The sequence below is a fragment of the Triticum urartu genome, chromosome 5, assembly GCF_003073215.2.
Source record: "Triticum urartu cultivar G1812 chromosome 5, Tu2.1, whole genome shotgun sequence".
Taxonomy (NCBI): domain Eukaryota; kingdom Viridiplantae; phylum Streptophyta; class Magnoliopsida; order Poales; family Poaceae; genus Triticum; species Triticum urartu.
In genome coordinates, this window is record NC_053026.1 from 574,472,843 (window position 1) to 574,492,821 (window position 19,979).

The window sequence follows — 19,979 nt, forward strand, 5'->3', positions numbered from 1 at the left end:
GATCCGGCTGAAGCAGCTCGGTGGAAGCCACGCTGCTTCTGCGCTGAGATGGCGGGGTAGCTTCGGGGGAGGCTTCGGCAGTACGTTTGCTGCGATTTGCTTCTCGTTCCTCTATCGCGTCTACCCTTGCTTGCAGCGCCTGCATTTGGGTCTGCTGCACTTTTTTCCTCCTCTCATGGGATTTGTAACCACCTGCGTCCGGAAACCCAACCTTCCACGGAATGGAGCCTGGCGTGCCTCGTGTCCATCCAGGGTGCTCAGGATTCCCGAGGGCCATCATGAGCTCGTCGTTCTCTCTGTCTGGAAAGAACGTCCTTTCCTACACTGCTTCGATATACTGCTTAAGCTTCCTGACTGGTATGTCCATTTGATCGTTTGTCCAAATGCACTTCTTGTTGGGGAACATAGTAATTTCAAAAAATTTCCTACGCACATGAAAGATCATGGTGATGCATAGCAACGAGAGGGGAGAGTGTTGTCTACGTACCCTCGTAGACCGAAGCAGAAGCGTTGATGCAACGTAGAGGAAGTAGTTGTACGTCTTCCCGGTCCAACCGATCCAAGCACCGTTACTCCGGTACCTCCGAGTTCTTGGCACACGTTTAGCTCGATGACGCTCCCCAGGCTCCGATCCAGCAAAGCTTCGGGGAGGAGTTCCGTCAGCACGACGGCGTGGTGACGATCTTGATGTTCAACCGTCGCAGGGCTTTGCCTAAGCACCGCTACAATATGATCGAGGTGTAATATCGTGGAGGGGGGCACCGCACACGGCTAAGGAACGATCACGAAGATCAACTTGTGTGTCTATGGGGTGCCCCCTGCCCCCGTATATAAAGGAGTGGAGGAGGGGAGGGCCGGCCCTCTCTATGGCGCGCCCTAGGGGAGTCCTACTCCCACCGGGAGTAGGATTCCCCCTTTCCTAGTCCAACTAGGAGTCCTTCCATGTAGTAGGAGTAGGAGACAAGGAAGGGGAAGGGAGAAGGGAAGGAAGGAGGGGGCGCAGCCCCTCCCCCTAGTCCAATTCGGACTAGGCCTTTGGGGGGGGGCGCGTGGCCTGCCCTAGGCAGCCCCTCTCTCTTTCCCGTATGGCCCAATAAGGCCCAATACTTCTCCCCCGTATTCCCGTAACTCCCCGGTACTCCGAAAAATAACCGAATCACTTGGAACCTTTCCGATGTCCAAATATAGTCGTCCAATATATCGATCTTTATTTCTCGACCATTTCGAGACTCCTCGTCATGTCCCCGATCTCATCCGGGACTCCGAACTCCTTTGGTACATCAAAACTCATAAACTCATAATATAACTGTCATCGAAACCTTAAGCGTGCGGACCCTACGGTTCGAGAACAATGTAGACATGACCGAGACACATCTCCGGTCAATAACCAATAGCGGGACCTGGATGCCCATATTGGCTCCTACATATTCTACGAAGATCTTTATCGGTCAGACCGCATAACAACATACGTTGTTCCCTTTGTCATCGGTATGTTACTTGCCTGAGATTCGATCGTCGGTATCCAATACCTAGTTCAATCTCGTTACCGGCAAGTCTCTTTACTCGTTCCGTAATACATCATCCCGCAACTAACTCATTAGTTGCAATGCTTGCAAGGCTTAAGTGATGTGCATTACCGAGAGGGCCCAGAGATACCTCTCCGACATTCGGAGTGACAAATCCTAATCTCGAAATACGCCAACCCAACATGTACCTTTGGAGACACCTGTAGATCTCCTTTATAATCACCCAGTTACGTTGTGATGTTTGGTAGCACACAAAGTGTTCCTCCGGCAAACAGGAGTTACATAATCTCATAGTCATAGGAACATGTATAAGTCATGAAGAAAGCAATAGCAACATACTAAACGATCGGGTGCTAAGCTAATGGAATGGGTCATGTCAATCAGATCATTCAACTAATGATGTGATCCCGTTAATCAAATAACAACTCTTTGTCCATGGTTAGGAAACATAACCATCTTTGATTAACGAGCTAGTCAAGTAGAGGCATACTAGTGACATTCTGTTTGTCTATGTATTCACACATGTATTATGTTTCCGGTTAATACAATTCTAGCATGAATGATAAACATTTATCATGATATAAGGAAATAAATAATAACTTTATTATTGCCTCTATGGCATATTTCCTTCAGTCTCCCACTTGCACTAGAGTCAATAATCTAGATCACATCGCCATGTGATTTAACATCAATAGTTCACATCTTTATGTGATTGGTTCACATCTCCATGTGACTAACACCCAAAGGGTTTACTAGATTCAATAATCTAGTTCACATGCTATGTGATTAAGACCCAAAAAGTGATCATGTTTTGCTTGTGAGAGAAGTTTAGTCAACGGGTCTGCCACATTCAGATCCGCATGTATTTTGCAAATTTCTATGTCAACAATGCTCTGCATGGAGCTACTCTAGCTAATTGCTCCCACTTTCAATATGTATCCAGATTGAGACTTAGAGTCATCTGGATCAGTGTCAAAACTTGCATCGACGTAACCCTTTACGACGAACCTTTTGTCACCTCCGTAATCGAGAAACATATCCTTATTCCAGTAAGGATTAATTTTGACCGCTGTCCATTGATCTACTCCTAGATCACTATTGTACTCCCTCTCTTAACACAGTGTATGGATACAATAGATCTGGTACACAGCATGGCATACTTTATAGAACCTATGACTGAGGCATAGGGAATGACTTTCATTTTCTTTCTATCTTCTGCCGTGGTCGGGCTTTGAGTCTTACTCAACTTCACACCTTGTAACACAGGCAAGAAACTTTTTCTTTGACTGTTCCATTTTGAACTACTTCAAAATCTTGTCAAGGTATTTACTCATTGAAAAAGCTTATCAAGCGTCTTGATCTATCTCTATAGATCTTGATACTCAATATGTAAGAAGCTTCACCAAGGTCTTTCTTTGAAAAACTCCTTTCAAACACTCCTTTATGCTTTGCAGAATAATTCTACATTATTTCCGATCAACAATATGGCATTCACATATACTTATCAGAAATGTTGTAGTGCTCCCACTCACTTTCTTGTAAATACAGGCTTCACCGCAAGTCTGTATAAAACTATATGCTTTGATCAACTTATCAAAGCATATATTCCAACTCCGAGATGCTTGCACCAGTCCATAAATGGATCGCTGGAGCTTGCATATCTTGTTAGCACCTTTAGGATTGACAAAACCATCTTGTTGCATCACATACAACTCTTCTTTAATAAATCCATTAAGGAATGCAGTTTTGTTTATCCATTTGCCAGATTTCATAAAATGCGGCAATTGCTAACATGATTTGGACAGACTTAAGCATAGATACGAGTGAGAATCTCTCATCGTAGTCAACACCTTGAACTTGTCGAAAACCTTTTGCGACAATTCTAGCTTTGTAGATAGTAACACTACTATCCATGTCCGTCTTCCTCTTGAAGATCCATTTATTATCAATGGCTTGCCGATCCTCGGGCAAGTCCACCAAAGTCCACACTTTGTTCTCATACATGGATCCTATCTCAGATTTCATGGCCTCAAGCCATTTATCGGAATCTGGGATCATCATCGCTTCCTCATAGTTCATAGGTTCGTCATGGTCAAGTAACATGACCTCCAGAATAGGATTACCGTACCACTCTGGTGCGGATCTCACTCTGGTTTACCTACGAGATTTGGTAGTAACTTGATCTGAAGTTACATGATTATCGTCATTAGCTTCCTCACTAATTGGTGTAGTAGTCACAGGAATAGATTTCTATGATGAAGTATTTTCCAATAAGGGAGAAGGTACAATTACCTTATCAAGTTTTCTACTTTCCTCCCACTCACTTCTTTCGAGAGAAACTCCTTCTCTAGAAAGGATCCATTCTTAGCAACGAATGTCTTGCCTTCGGATCTGTGATAGAAGGTGTACCCAACTGTCTCCTTTGGGTATCCTATGAAGACATATTTCTCCAATTTGAGTTTGAGCTTATCGAGATGAAACTTTTTCACATAAGCATCGCAACTCCAAACTTTAAGAAACGACACCTTAGGTTTCTTGCCAAACCATAGTTCACACGGTGTCGTCTCAACGGATTTAGATGGTGCCCTATTTAACGTGAATGCAGCTGTCTCTAATGCATAACCCCAAAACGATAGTGGTAGATCGGTAAGAGACATCATAGATCGCACTATATCTAATACAGTACGGTTATGATGTTCGGACACACCATTATGCTGTGGTGTTCCAGGTGGCATGAATTTGTGAAACTATTCCACATTGTTTTAATTGAAGACCAAACTCGTAACTCAAATATTCGTCTCCGCGATCAGATTGTGGAAACCTTATCTTCTTGTCACGATGATTTTCCACTTCACTCTGAAATTCTTTGAACTGTTCAAATGTTTCAGACTTATGTTTCATCAAGTAGATATCCCCATATCTGCTCAAATCATCTGTGAAGGTCAGAAAATAATGATACCTGCTGCAAGCCTTAATATTCATCGGACCACATACATCAGTATGTATGATTTCCAACAAATCTGTTGCTTGCTTCATTGTTCCGGAGAAAGGCGTTTTAGTCATCTTGCCCATAAGGCATGGTTCGCAAGCATCAAGTGATTCATAATCAAGTGATTCCAAAAGCCCATCAGCATGGAGTTTCTTCATGCGCTTTACACCAATATGACCTAAACGGCAGTGCCACAAATAAGTTGCACTATCTTTATTAACTTTGCATCTTTTGGTTTCAATATTGTGAATATGTGTATCACTACAATCGAGATCCAATGAACTTGTTTCATTGGGTGTATGACCATCGAAGGTTTTATTCATGTAAACAGAACAACAATTATTCTCTGACTTTAATGAATAACTGTATTGCAATAAACATGATCAAATCATATTCATGCTCAACGCAAAAAACCAAATAACACTTATTTAGGTTCAACACTAATCCCGAAAGTATAGGGGAGTGTGCGATGATGATCATATCAATCTTGGAACTACTTCCAACACACATCGTCACTTCACCCTTAACTAGTCTTTGTTTATTCTGCGACTCCTGTTTCGAGTTACTACTCTTAGCAACTGAACCAGTATCAAATACCGAGGGGTTGCTATAAACACTAGTAAAGCACACATCAATAACATGTATATCCAATATACCTTTGTTCACTTTGCCATCCTTCTTATCCGCCAAATACTTGGGGTAGTTCCGCTTCCAGTGACCAGTCCCTTTGCAGCAAAAGCACTTAGTCTCAGACTTAGGTCCAGACTTGGGCTTCTTCACTTGAGCAGCAACTTGCTTTCTGTTCTTCTTGAAGTTCCCCTTTTTCCCTTTGCCCTTTTCTTGAAACTAGTGGTCTTGTCTACCATCAACACTTGATGTTTTTCTCGATTTCTACCTTCGTCAATTTCAGCATTACGAAGAGCTTGGGAATCGTTTTCCGTTATCCCTTGCATATCATAGTTCATCATGAAGTTCTACTAACTTGATGATGGTGACTAGAGAATTCTGTCAATCACTATCTTATCTGGAAGATTAACTCCCACTTGATTCAAGTGATTGTAGTACCCAGACAATCTGAGCACATGCTCACTAGTTGAGCGATTCTCCTCCATCTTTTAGCTATAGAACTTGTTGGAGACTTCATATCTCTCAACTCAGGTATTTGCTTGAAATATTATCTTCAACTCCTGGAACATCTCATATGGTCCATGACGTTCAAAACGTCTTTGAAGTCCCGATTCTAAGCCGTTAAGCATGGTGCACTAAACTATCAAGTAGTCATCATATTGAGCTAGCCAAACGTTCATAACGTCTGCATCTGCTCCTGCAATAGGTCCGTCACCTAGCGGTGCATCAAGGACATAATTCTTCTGTGCAGCAATGAGGATGAACCTCAGATCACGGATCCAATCCGCATCATTGCTACTAACATCTTTCAACACAATTTTCTCTAGGAACATATCAAAATAAACATAGGGAAGCAACAACGCGAGCTATTGATCTACAACATGATTTGCAAAATACTACCAGGACTAAGTTCATGATAAATTTAAGTTCAATTAATCATATTACTTAAGAACTCCCACTTAGATACACATCCCTCTAATCCTCTAAGTGATCACGTGATCCAAATCAACTAAACCATGTCCGATCATCACGTGAGATGGAGCAGTTTCATTGGTGAACATCACTATGTTGATCATATCTACTATATGATTCACGCTCGACCTTTCGGTCTCCATGTTCCGAGGCCATATCTGTATATGCTTGGCTCGTCAAGTATAACCTAAGTATTCCGCGTGTGCAACTGTTTTGCACCCGTTGTATTTGAACGTAGAGCCTATCACACCCAATCATCACGTGGTGTCTCAGCACGAAGAACTTTCGCAATGGTGCATACTCAGGGAGAACACTTCTTGATAATTAGTGAGAGATCATCTTAAAATGCTACCGTCAAACTAAGCAAAAATAAGATGTATAAAAGATAAACATCATATGCAATCAAAATATGTGACATGATATGGCCATCATCATCTTGCTTCTATGATCTCCATCTCCAAAGTACTGTCATGATCTATATCGTCACCGGCATGACACCATGATCTCCATCATCTTGATCTATATCAATGTGTCGTCACGTGGTCGTCTCACCAACAATTGATCTTGCAACTATTGCTATCGCATAGCGATAAAGTAAAGCAATTATTGGACGCTTGCATCTTATGCAATAGAGAGACAACCATAAGGATTTTGCCAGTTGCTGATAACTTCAACAAAACATGATCATCTCATACAACAACTTATATCTCATCACGTCTTGACCATATCACATCACAACATGCCCTGCAAAAACAAGTTAGACGTCCTCTACTTTGTTGTTGCAAGTTTTACGTGGCTGCTACGGGCTTAGCAAGAACCGTTCTTACCTACGCATCAAAAACCACAACGATAGTTTGCCAAGTTGGTGCTGTTTTAACCTTCGCAAGGACCGGGCGTAGCCACACTCGGTTCAACTAAAGTTGGAGAAACTGACACCCGCCAGCCACCTGTGTGCAAAGCACGTCGGTAGAACCAGTCTCGCGTAAGCGTACGCGTAATGTCGGTCCGGGCCGCTTCATCCAACAATACCGCCAAACCAAAGTATGACATGCTGGTAAGCAGTATGACTTATATCGCCCACAACTCACTTGTGTTCTACTCATGCATATAACATCAACACATAAAACCTAGGCTCGGATGCCACTGTTGGGGGACGTAGTAATTTCAAAAAATTTCCTACACACACGCAAGATCATGGTGATACATAGCAATGAGAGGGGAGAGTGTTGTCTACGTACCCTCGTAGACCAAAGCGGAAGCGTTGATGCAATGTAGAGGAAGTAGTCGTACGTCTTCCCGGTCCAACCGATCCAAGAACCGTTACTCCGGTACCTCCGAGTTCTTGGCACACGTTCAGCTCGATGACGCTCCCTGCGCTCCGATCCAGCAAAGCTTCGGGGAGGAGTTCCGTCAGCACGACGGCGTGGTGACGATCTTGATGTTCAACCATCGCAGGGCTTCGCCTAAGCACCGCTACAGTATGACCGAGGTGTAATATCGTGGAGGGGGGCACCGCACACGGCTAAGGAACGATCACGAAGATCAACTTGTGTGTCTATGGGGTGCCCCCTGCCCCCGTATATAAAGGAGTGGAGGAGGGGAGGGCCGGCCCTCTCTATGGCGCGCCCTAGGGGAGTCCTACTCCCACCGGGAGTAGGATTCCCCCTTTCCTAGTCCAACTAGGAGTCCTTCCATGTAGTAGGAGTAGGAGACAAGGAAGGGGAAGGGAGAAGGGAAGGAAGGAGGGGGCGCAGCCCCTCCCCTAGTCCAATTCGGACTAGGCCTTGGGGGGGCGCGTGGCCTGCCCTAGGCAGCCCCTCTCTCTTTCCCGTATGGCCCAATAAGGCCCAATACTTCTCCCCCCGTATTCCCGTAACTCCCCGGTACTCCAAAAAATACCCATATCACTTGAAACCTTTCCGATGTCCAAATATAGTCGTCTAATATATCGATCTTTACGTCTCGACCATTTCGAGACTCCTCGTCATGTCCCCGATCTCATCCGGGACTCCGAACTCCTTCGGTACATCAAAACTCATAAACTCATAATATAACTGTCATCGAAACCTTAAGCGTGCGGACCCTACGGTTCGAGAACAATGTAGACATGACCGAGACACGTCTCCGGTCAATAACCAATAGCGGGACCTGGATGCCCATATTGGCTCCTACATATTCTACGAAGATCGTTATCGGTCAGACCGCATAACAACATACGTTGTTCCCTTTGTCATCGGTATGTTACTTGCCTGAGATTCGATCGTCGGTATCCAATACCTAGTTCAATCTCGTTACCGGCAAGTCTCTTTACTCGTTTCGTAATACATCATCCCGCAACTAACTCATTAGTTGCAATGCTTGCAAGGCTTAAGTGATGTGCATTACCGAGAGGGCCCAGAGATACCTCTCCGACATTCGGAGTGACAAATCCTAATCTCGAAATACGCCAACCCAACATGTACCTTTGGAGACACCTGTAGAGCTCCTTTATAATCACCCAGTTACGTTGTGATGTTTGGTAGCACACAAAGTGTTCCTCCGGCAAACGGGAGTTGCATAATCTCATAGTCATAGGAACATGTATAAGTCATGAAGAAAGCAATAGCAACATACTAAACGATCGGGTGCTAAGCTAATCGAATGGGTCATGTCAATCAGATCATTCAACTAGTGATGTGATCCCATTAATCAAATAACAAGTCTTTGTCCATGGTTAGGAAACATAACCATCTTCGATTAACGAGCTAGTCAAGTAGAGGCATACTAGTGACACTCTGTTTGTCTATGTATTCACACATGTATTATGTTTCCGGTTAATACAATTCTAGCATGAATAATAAACATTTATCATGATATAAGGAAATAAATAATAACTTTATTATTGCCTCTAGGGCATATTTCCTTCACTTCCCTGTTACAGGGTCCAAGGTTCCGCCAGCCCCGAAGAACCAAGTCCGGCAACGGTCTGGCCAGGTAATTGTCTCTGGTTCGATCCCTTTATCAACCAGATCATTCTCAGTCTTGGACCACTTAGGCCGGGCTACGAGGTAGCCACCTGACCCCGTGCGATGGTGAAGCTTCTTCTTCGCAGCATTTTGCTTGTTTGTCGCCGACATCTTCTTACTATTTTCCGATGTCTTGTGGGCCACAAATTCGGGCCAGTGATCTCTGATCTTCTCATATCTGCCCTTGAATTCTGGTGTCTCATTATTTTCGACAAACTTATTCAGCTCTTTCTTCCACCTCCTGAATAGTTATGCCATCCTCTTAAGAGCAAAAGACTTGATTAATTTCTCTTTAACTGGGTTCTCTGGATTATCCTCTGGCGGTAGGGTGAAATTTGACTTCAGCTCAGTCCAAAGATCATTTTTCTGCATATCATTGACATAAGACACCTCAGGGTCTTCAGTAGCCGGCTTAAACCATTATTGGATGCTTATCGAGATCTTGTCCCTAACCAGAACCCCGCACTGAGCAACAAATGCGCTCTTTGTCCTGAGGGGTTCAATCGGTTGGCCGTTGGGCGCGATTGCTATGATCTCAAACTTTTCATCCGAGCTCAACTTTTTTTTCGGGCCTCGTCTCTTTACCGAAGTTGTGCTCGATCCGGAGGGCTAGAAAAAAGAACAAAGACTTAATTAATATGTGCACCTACCAAAACAATGAATGCATCAATCAGCTAGTCAGCACAGGCTTAACTAATATATATACCTGGCCGGACTCGGTTCGGTCACCGGAGCCGTCATCACTTTCTCCTTCTTGCACCGGCATTGGGTCATCGGAGCCGTCCTCATGTTCTTCTTCTTGCACCAGCATTAGGTCACCGTAGCCAGCTTGTTCACCCTCTCCTTCCAGACCATCGGTTTCGTTGAGAAACAACGCGATGGCATCACTTCCTTCTGCGATTATGTCCCTCAACAACGCTTCTTTTGCTTCGTCTAGGGCGGTGTCCATAGTTTCTACAAATATTTACAACATGGCAATTATTATTCAAACATGACAGATGGATATATTAGTGCCAATCATAGTAAGCTATCGGGAGGGGGTATATATCGACAACGACGACACTACATCTATGTCCCTCGATGACCCTCGTTCCCGATAAAAAAAAGAGGAAGAAGAAGAAAAAAAAAGAGGAGAAGAAAGAATAGAGGAGAAGAACTCCTCTATTCTTTCTTCTCTTTTTTTTCTTCTTCCTCTTCTTTTTTATCCTCTTCTTCCTCTCATGTTCGAGAGGATCGCCGAGGGGTCGGGAGGTTGCCTAGTGTCAAAGGATTCAACAAAACCATGTCTTCATCATTAGGCGAAAGTAACATGTGCATGATGGTACGAAGCTCTTCAAAGTTGTTCTGGAATGGAGTCCCAGATAGGATAATTCGCTTTTTGGTACAAAGTTCAGCAAGAGCCTTCCGAATATCGCTATTTGGAAGGCCTTTGCTGAATTCGTACCAAAAGGCAGGTTATTCTATCCGGGACTCCATTCCAGAACAACTTTGCAGAACTTCGTACCAACATGCCCTGGTTACTTCCGGCTAATGATGAAGGCATGGATTTCTTCAATACTTTGACACTAGGAAACCTCTCTCGACCCCTCGGCGATCCTCGACCCCTCGAACCCTCGACGACCCTGGAACCCTCGACCCCTAGATGACCCTCTTCTTCCTCTCATGTTCGAGAGGATCGCCAAGGGGTCGGGAGGTTGCCTAGTGTCAAAGGATTCAACAAAACCATGTCTTCATCAATAGGTGAAAGTAACATGTGCATGATGGTACGAAGCTCTTCAAAGTTGTTCTGGAACGGAGTCCCAGATAGGATAATTCGCTTTTTGGTACAAAGTTCAGCAAGAGCCTTCCGAATATCGCTATTTGGAAGGCCTTTGCTGAATTCGTGCCAAAAGGTGGATTATTCTATCCGGGACTCCATTCCAGAACAACTTTGCAGAACTTCGTACCAACATGCCCTAATTACTTCTGGCTAATGATGAAGGCATGGATTTCTTCAATACTTTGACACTAGGAAACCTCTCTCGACCCCTCGGCGATCCTCGACCCCTCAAACCCTCGACGACCCTGGAACCCTCGACCCCTAGACGACCCCCTTCTTCCTCTCATGTTCGAGAGGATCGTCGAGGGGTCGGGAGGTTGCCTAGTGCCAAAGGATTCAACAAAACCATGTCTTCATCATTAGGCGAAAGTAACATGTGCATGATGGTACGAAGCTCTTCAAAGTTGTTCTGGAATGGAGTCCCAGATAGGATAATTCGCTTTTTGGTACAAAGTTCAGCAAGAGCCTTCCGAATATCGCTATTTGGAAGGCCTTTGCTGAATTTGTACCAAAAGGCGGATTATTCTATCCGGGACTCCATTCCAGAACAACTTTGGAGAACTTCGTACCAACATGCCCTAGTTACTTCTGGCTAATGATGAAGGCATGGATTTCTTCAATACTTTGACACTAGGAAACCTCTCTCGACCCCTCGGCGATCCTCGACCCCTCGAACCCTCGACGACCCTGGAACCCTCGACCCCTAGACGACCCTCTTCTTCCTCTCATGTTCGAGAGGATCGCCGAGGGGTCGGGAGGTTGCCTAGTGTCAAAGGATTCAACAAAACCATGTCTTCATCATTAGGTGAAAGTAACATGTGCATGATGGTACGAAGCTCTTCAAAGTTGTTCTGGAACGGAGTCCCAGATAGGATAATTCGCATTTTGGTACAAAGTTCAGCAAGAGCCTTCTGAATATCGCTATTTGGAAGGCCTTCGCTGAATTCGTACCAAAAGGTGGATTATTCTATCCGGGACTCCATTCTAGAACAACTTTGCAGAACTTCGTACCAACATGCCCTGGTTACTTCTGGCTAATGATGAAGGCATGGATTTCTTCAATACTTTTACACTAGAAAACCTCTCTCGACCCCTCGGTGATCCTCGGCCCCTCGAACCCTCGAACCCCCGATAAAAATTAAGAAGAAGAAGAAGAAGAAGAAGAAAAAAGAGGAGAAGAAGAAAGGAATAGCTAGAGGAGAAGAAGAACTGACAAAGTCTTCTCCTCTATTCCTTCTTCTTCTCCTCTCTTTTTTCTTCTTCTTCCTCTTTTTTTCCTTTTCTTTTTGTTCTCCTCTTCTTCCTCTTCTCTTCTTCTCCTTCTTCGGGTAAGCCCTAGTTTCCCGACCCTCGACCGCTCGACGACACTCTCGACATGCCTTCGTTCCCGATAAAAAAAAGAAGAGGAAGAATAAGAATAAAAAGAGGAGAAGAAAGAATAGAGGAGAAGAAGTTCTTCTCATCTATTCTTTCTTCTCCTCTTTTTATTCTTCTTCTTCCTCTTCTTTTTTTCCTCTTCTTCTCCCTCTTCCCCGCCTCTCTCATGAATGTTCGCCGTCCCCCCCCTCGACCCCTCGACGACCCTCGTTCCAGATAAAAAAGAAGAAGAAGAAAAAAGAAGAGAAGAAAGAATAGAGGAGAAGAAGTTCTTCTCCTCTATTCTTTCTTCTCCTCTTTTTATTCTTTTTCCTCTTCTTCTCCCTCTTCTTCCCCTTCTTCCCCGCCTCTCTCATGAATGTCCGACGTTCTTGACCCTCGACCCCCTAAACTAGTTCTCGACCCTCGACCCCCTAAACTAGTTCTCGACCCTCGACCCCCTAAATATCCATATATGAACAAAAATTTCTACAAATGAAAATAACCTAAAAAAATCATATGATCATCTATGAACAAAAAAAACATCATTTGATCATCTATCATCTATGAACAAAAAAATCATCATTTGATCATCTATCATCTATGAACAAAAATATTCCTAGATACATAAAAAATTTCTACAAATGAAAATAACCTAAAAAAATCATATGATCATCTATGAACAAAAAAACATCATTTGATCATCTATCATCTATGAACAAAAAAATCATCATATGATCATCTATCATCTATGAACAAAAATATTCCTAGATACATAAAAAATTTCTACAAATGAAAATAACCTAAAAAAATTTGCAAAGGGAGGGCGCTGGCGGCCTGACCAAGCTGAGGAGAGGTCGGCGGCGAGGATGGCGTCGGGGCAGGGGCGCGGGCGACGGCGAGGCGGGCTGGGGCGGCGCGCGGGCGACGGCGACGGGGGCGGGCCGGGGCAGGGGCCCGGGCGACGGCGAGGGCGCGGGCGACGACGGGCACGGGCGAGGCGACGGCGACGGCGGGGCAGCCTGGCGGCGTCGCCGTCGGGGCGGCAACTGCGAGAGATGAGAGTGAAAATTTCCAAAGTGTGAACTTATATAGCAAAACCTTTAGTCCCGGTTCGTGGCACAAACCGGGACTAAAGGTGGGCATTAGTCCCGGTTGGTGCCACCAACCGGGACCAAAGGCAATTTTCAGCAGCCCAAAGGGCAGGAAGCGGCGGCCTTTGGTCCCGGTTGGTGGCACCAACCGGGACTAAAGGGGGGCATTGGTCACAGTTCCTGGCACCAACCGGGACCAATGCCACCTTTAGTCCCGGTTGGTGCCACCAACCGGGACCAATGGCCTTGTGCTGCCCCGCGCCCAGAAGTTTAGTCCTACCTCGCTAGTTGACAGCGCCCAACACCTGTTTATAAGCTCTGCTGCCTCCTCCCTCTCGAACTCCTCTGAACTGCAGGCCTATGGGCCTAATCTGACACTGCTTTGCCTGTGGGCCTATTGGGCCTTCTACGGGCCTGAATCCTGGCCCATGTTGGGTTTCTAGTCGTATTCAGGCCGTGGTGGCCCAATAGGTGGCAATTTTTTTTCCAGTTTTTTGTTTTGTTTTTTACATTATTTATTTCTTTTTGTTTTTTGCTTTATTTTTTAATTCTTTTTGCTTTTAGGTCAGAAAAATTATAAACTTTCTCTTAGTGCCATTACTTTTCAAATTTGAATTGTTAAAATTTGAATTCTTTGAAATTTGTGTGAATCACAAGTTTGTGATTAACTTTACTATAAAAATATTTTTTCCAGTTTTTTGTTTTGTTTTTTGCATTATTTATTTTCTTTTGTTTTTTGCTTTATTTTTTAATTCTTTTTGCTTTTAATTTTAGAAAAAAATTATAAACTTTCTGTTATTGCCATTAGTTTTCAAATTTGAAAACACTTTTTTGTTTTTTGTTTTCTTTGTTGCTTTATTTATTTTATTTTGTTTCTACTTACAACAAAATACTTATTGTTGCTATTTTTATTTTTGTTTCCAATTTTTTGTTTTGTTTTCTGCATTATTTATTTTCTTTTGTTTTTGCTTTATTTTTTAATTCTTTTTGCTTTTAGTTTTAGAAAAATTATAAACTATCTGTTAGTGCCATTTTTTCAAATTTGAAAACACTTTTTTGTTTTTTGTTTTCTTTGTTTCTTTATTTATTTTATTTTGTTTCTACTTACAACAAAATACTTATTATTGCTATTTTATTTTTTTTCCAGTTTTTTTGTTTTGTTTTCTGCATTATTTATTTCCTTTTATTTTTGCTTTATTTTTTAATTCTTTTTGATTTTAGGTCAGCAAAATTATAAACTTTCTCTTAGTGCCATTAGTTTTAGAAAAATTATAAACTTTCTGTTAGTGCCATTAGTTTTCAAATTTGAATAGTTAAAATTTGAATTCGTTGAAAATTGTTTGAATCATAAGTTTGTGATTAACTTACTAAAAAAATGAGAATAGATGAAAGTTGAAAGTTTCTATTAGTGCCATTAGTTTTAGAAAGTTGAAAGTTGAAAGTTAAAAGTTGGCATGGGCCAGGGACTAATGGTCATGGTATTACGAGGGCCGAACCATAAGACATGAAAGCATTTCAAATGAACTCTGAAAAAGTTGAAAGTTGGGATGGTATCATAATTTCACCCACATAGCATGTGCATGTACAAAACGGACAATGGTAGCATGTTCGTGTGTTGCAAAGTTGCGGGAGAAAGTCTTCACTTTTTCTTCGCTTGTGTCATTTGCTTATTGCGCCGTAACCATGGATAATCTTCATTGTTTATCAGGATGCCTGGGTCAGCCTTGACATTGAAGGGAGGAATTTCATGAAACTTTTCATAATCTTCAGACATGTCAGTCTTGCCGTCCACTCCCAGGATGTCCCTTTTTCCTGAAAGAACTATGTGGCGCTTTGGCTCATCGTATGATGTATTCGCTTCCTTATCTTTTCTTTTTCTCGGTTTGGTAGACATGTCCTTCACATAGATAACATGTGCCACATCATTGGGTAGGACGAACGGTTCGTCAGTGTACCCAAGATTTTTCAGATCCACTGTTGTCATTCTGTACTGTGGGTCTACCTGTACCCCGCCGCCTAACAGATTGACCCATTTGCACTTAAACAAAGGGACCTTAAAATCAGGTCCGTAGTCAAGTTCCCATATGTCCACTATATAACCATAATATGTATCCTTTCCGCTCTCGGTTGCTGCATCAAAGCGGACACCACTGTTTTGGTTGGTGCTCTTTTGATCTTGGGTGATCGTGTAAAATGTATTCCCATTTATCTCATATCCTTTGTAAGTCAATACAGTCAAAGATGGTCCCCTGGGCAACAAGTACAACTCATCACAAACAGTGTTGTCACCTCTGAGACGTGTTTCCAACCAACTGCTGAAAGTCCTGATGTGTTCACATGTAATCCAGTCGTCGCACTGCTCCGGGTGTTTGGAGCGCAGACTGTTCTTGTGTTCATCGACATACGGGGTCACCAAGGTAGAGTTCTGTAGAACTGTGTAGTGTGCTTGAGACCAAGAATATCTGTCCCTGCATATTATTGAGTCTCTTCCAAGAGTGCCTTTTCCAGTCAGTCTCCCCTCATACCGCGATTTAGGGAGACCTATATTGTTAAGGCCAGGAATGAAGTCAACACAAAACCCGATAACGTCCTCTGTTTGATGGCCCATGGAGATGCTTCCTTCTAGCCTAGCGTGGTTACGGACATATTTCTTTAGGACTCCCATGAACCTCTCAAAGGGGAACATATTGTGTAGAAATACGGGCCCCAGGATGACAATCTCGTCGACTAGATGAACTAGGACGTGCGTCATGATATTGAAGAAGGATGGTGGGAACACCAGCTCGAAACTGACAAGACATTGCGCCACATCACTCCTTAGCCTTGGTACGATTTCTGGATCGATCACCTTCTGAGAGATTGCATTGAGGAATGCACATAGCTTCACAATGGCTAATCGGACGTTTTTCGGTAGAAGCGCCCTCAATGCAACCGGAAGCAGTTGCATCATAATCTCATGGCAGTCATGAGACTTTAGGTTCTAAAACCTTTTCTCTGGCATATTTATTATTCCCTTTATATTCGACGAGAAGCCAGTCCTGACCTTCATACTGAGCAGGCATTCAAAGAAGATTTCTTTCTCTTCTTTCGTAAGAGCGTAGCTGGCAGGACCTTTATACTGCTTCGGAGGCATGCCGTCTTTTTCGAGCAAACGTTGCAGGTCCTCCCGTGCCTCAGGTGTATCTTTTGTCTTCCCATACACGCCCAAGAAGCCTAGCAGGTTCACGCAAAGGTTCTTTGCCACGTGCATCACGTCGATTGAGGAGCGGATCTCTAGGTCTTTCCAGTAGGGTAGGTCCCAAAATATAGATTTCTTCTTCCACATGGGTGCGTGTCCCTCAGCGTCATTCGGAATAGCTAGTCCACCGGGACCCTTTCCAAAGATTACGTAGTGTAAATCATTGACCATAGCAAGCACGTGATCACCGGTGCGCATGGCGGGCTTCTTCCGGTGATCTGCCTCGCCTTTGAAATGCTTGCCTTTCTTTCGACATTGATGGTTCGTCAAAAGAAATCGACGATGGACCAGGTACACATTCTTCCTGCATTTGTCCAAGTATATACTTTCAGTGTCATCTAAACAGTGCGTGCATGCGTGGTATCCTTTGTTTGTCTGTCCTGAAAGGTTACTGAGAGCGGGCCAATCGTTGATGGTCACGAACAGCAATGCCTTAAGGTTAAATTCCTCCTGTCTGTGCTCATCCCACGTACGTACACCATTTCCATTCCAAAGCTGTAAAAGTTCTTCAACTAATGGCCTTAGGTACACATCAATGTCGTTGCCGGGTTGCTTAGGGCCTTGGATGAGAACTGGCATCATAATGAACTTCCGCTTCATGCACATCCAAGGAGGAAGGTTATACATACATAGAGTCACGGGCCAGGTGCTGTCATTGCTGCTCTGCTCCCCGAAAGGATTAATGCCATCCGCGCTTAAAGCAAACCATACATTCCTTGGGTCCTTCGCAAACTCATCCCAGTACTTTCTCTCGATTTTTCTCCACTGCGACCCGTCAGCGGGTGCTCTCAACTTCCCATCTTTCTTTCGGTTCTCACTGTGCCATCGCATCAACTTGGCATGCTCTTCGTTTTTGAACAGACGTTTCAACCGTGGTATTATAGGAGCATACCACATCACCTTCGCAGGAACCCTCTTCCTGGGGGGCTCGCCGTCAACATCACCAGGGTCATCTCGTCTGATCTTATACCGCAATGCACCGCATACCGGGCATGCGTTCAGATCCTTGTATGCACCGCGGTAGAGGATGCAGTCATTAGGGCATGCATGTATCTTCTCCACCTCCAATCCTAGAGGGCATACGACCTTCTTTGCTGCGTATGTACTGTCGGGCAATTCGTTATCCTTTGGAAGCTTCTTCTTCAATATTTTCAGTAGCTTCTCAAATCCTTTGTCAGCCACAGCATTCTCTGCCTTCCACTGCAGCAATTCCAGTATGGTACCGAGCTTTGTGTTGCCATCTTCGCAATTGGGGTATAACCCTTTTTTGTGATCCTCTAACATGCGATCAAACTTCAGCTTCTCCTTTTGACTAATGCATTGCGTCCTTGCATCGACAATGACCCAGCGGAGATCATCATCATCGGGCACATCGTCTAGTTCCTCTTGATCTTCAGCAGCTTCACCCGTGGCAGCATCATTGGGCACATCGTATGGTTCCTCTTGATCTTCACCAGCTCCCCCCGTTGCAACATCACCGTATTCAGGGGGCACATAGTTGTCATCGTACTCTTCTTCTTCGCCGTCTTCCATCATAACCCCTATTTCTCCGTGCCTCGTCCAAATATTATAGTCTGGCATGAAACCCTTGTAAGGTAGGTGGGAGTGAAGGATTTTCCAGTTAGGGTAAGACCTCGTATTCCCACATTCAGTGCATGGACAACACATAAAACCATTCTGCTTGTTTGCCTCAGCCGCATCGAGAAACTCATGCACGCCCTTAATGTACTCGCGGGTGTGTTTGTCACCGTACATCCATTGCCGGTTCATCTGCGTGCATTATATATAATTAAGTGTCCAAATTAATAGAAGTTCATCACCACATTAAAACCAAAGTGCATACATAGTTCTCATCTAACAACATATAGCTCTCCAGAGCATCTAATTAATTAAACCATACATTGAAACTACGTAAAACATTTCAATGCGAAAACAAATGCGATCATAATCGCAACCAAGGTAACAATTGATCCAGCGGCATAATGATACCAAGCCTCGGTATGAATGGCATATTTTCTAATCTTTCTAATCTTCAAGCGCATTGCATCCATCTTGATCTTGTGATCATTGACGACATCCGCAACATGCAACTCCAATATCATCTTCTCCTCCTCAATTTTTTTATTTTTTCCTTTAACAAATTGTTTTCTTCTTCAACTAAATTTAACCTCACGACAATAGGGTCGGTTGGCATTTCCGATTCAAATACATCCTAGATAAATAAAATCTATGTCACGTTGGTCGGCATAATTTTCATAAACAATAAATGAACCAATAGTTATAAAGATAATATACATACCACATCCGAATCATAGACAGGACGAGGGCCGACGGGGGCGGATACCAAAACCATCGCACTATATAAGATGCAATAATAAATGTAAGAAAATGATACAAGTATCTATCTAAACATACAAGTAAGAATATTTTTCCTTTCAGAAAGAAGATAAGAACAAGAGGCTCACCACGGTGGTGTCGGTGATGAGATCGGCGCGGGTGATCGACGGCGGTGAAGACGGGGACGGGGCGTGACGAACCGCTAAATCTAGAAAAATCTCGAGGAAAATGGAGCTTGGAGGTCGAGCTTCGAGAGGAGAAAGCTTAAGTAGTGTGGCTCGGGCATTCCATCGAACACCTCATGTGCATAGGAGGTGAGCTAGAGCACCACAAAGCCCTCTCCCCCTCGGCCAGAAAAAACAGAGCATTGTGCTCTGCTCTTGCGCGAGGGGGTATATATAGGCACCTCATTGGTCCCGGTTGGTGACATGAGCCGGCTCTAAAGGGGAGCCTTTGGTCCCGGTTCAAGCCACCAACCGGGACCAATGGTGGTGGGCCAGGAGCGAGGCCCATTGGTCCCGGTTCATCCCACAAACCGGGACCAATGGCCCACGTGGCCCGGCCGGCCCCCTGGGCTCACGAACCGGGACCAATGCCCACATTGGTCCCGGTTCTAGACTGAAACAGGACTAATGGGCTGACCCGGCCTGGACCATAGCCCTGTTTTCTACTAGTGTTGCTTTGTTACAACAAATTCAGCATCACCCCCTTTATAAGCTTTGTTGTTCTTTATACATGTTGAAACAAGGCATTGTTAAGATAATGTCTCAGTCAATATGAATGAATCACACTGATGGAGAATTGCTACTCTCCTACTTTGTTTCCCATTAAGATAAAGTAGATCAGTAGATGCTTTTCTTTTGGGAGTACAAGTCATCAACCGTTATTTCTTAGTAATTGTTTCCCTTATACCTATTGTTGCTTACAGGGATATCAAAATTAAAGCTCGGTTTTATTCCGACTTTGATTTTAGTTGAACTGCACAAAAGGAGCCAATGTGTAAGGAAAACTACTGC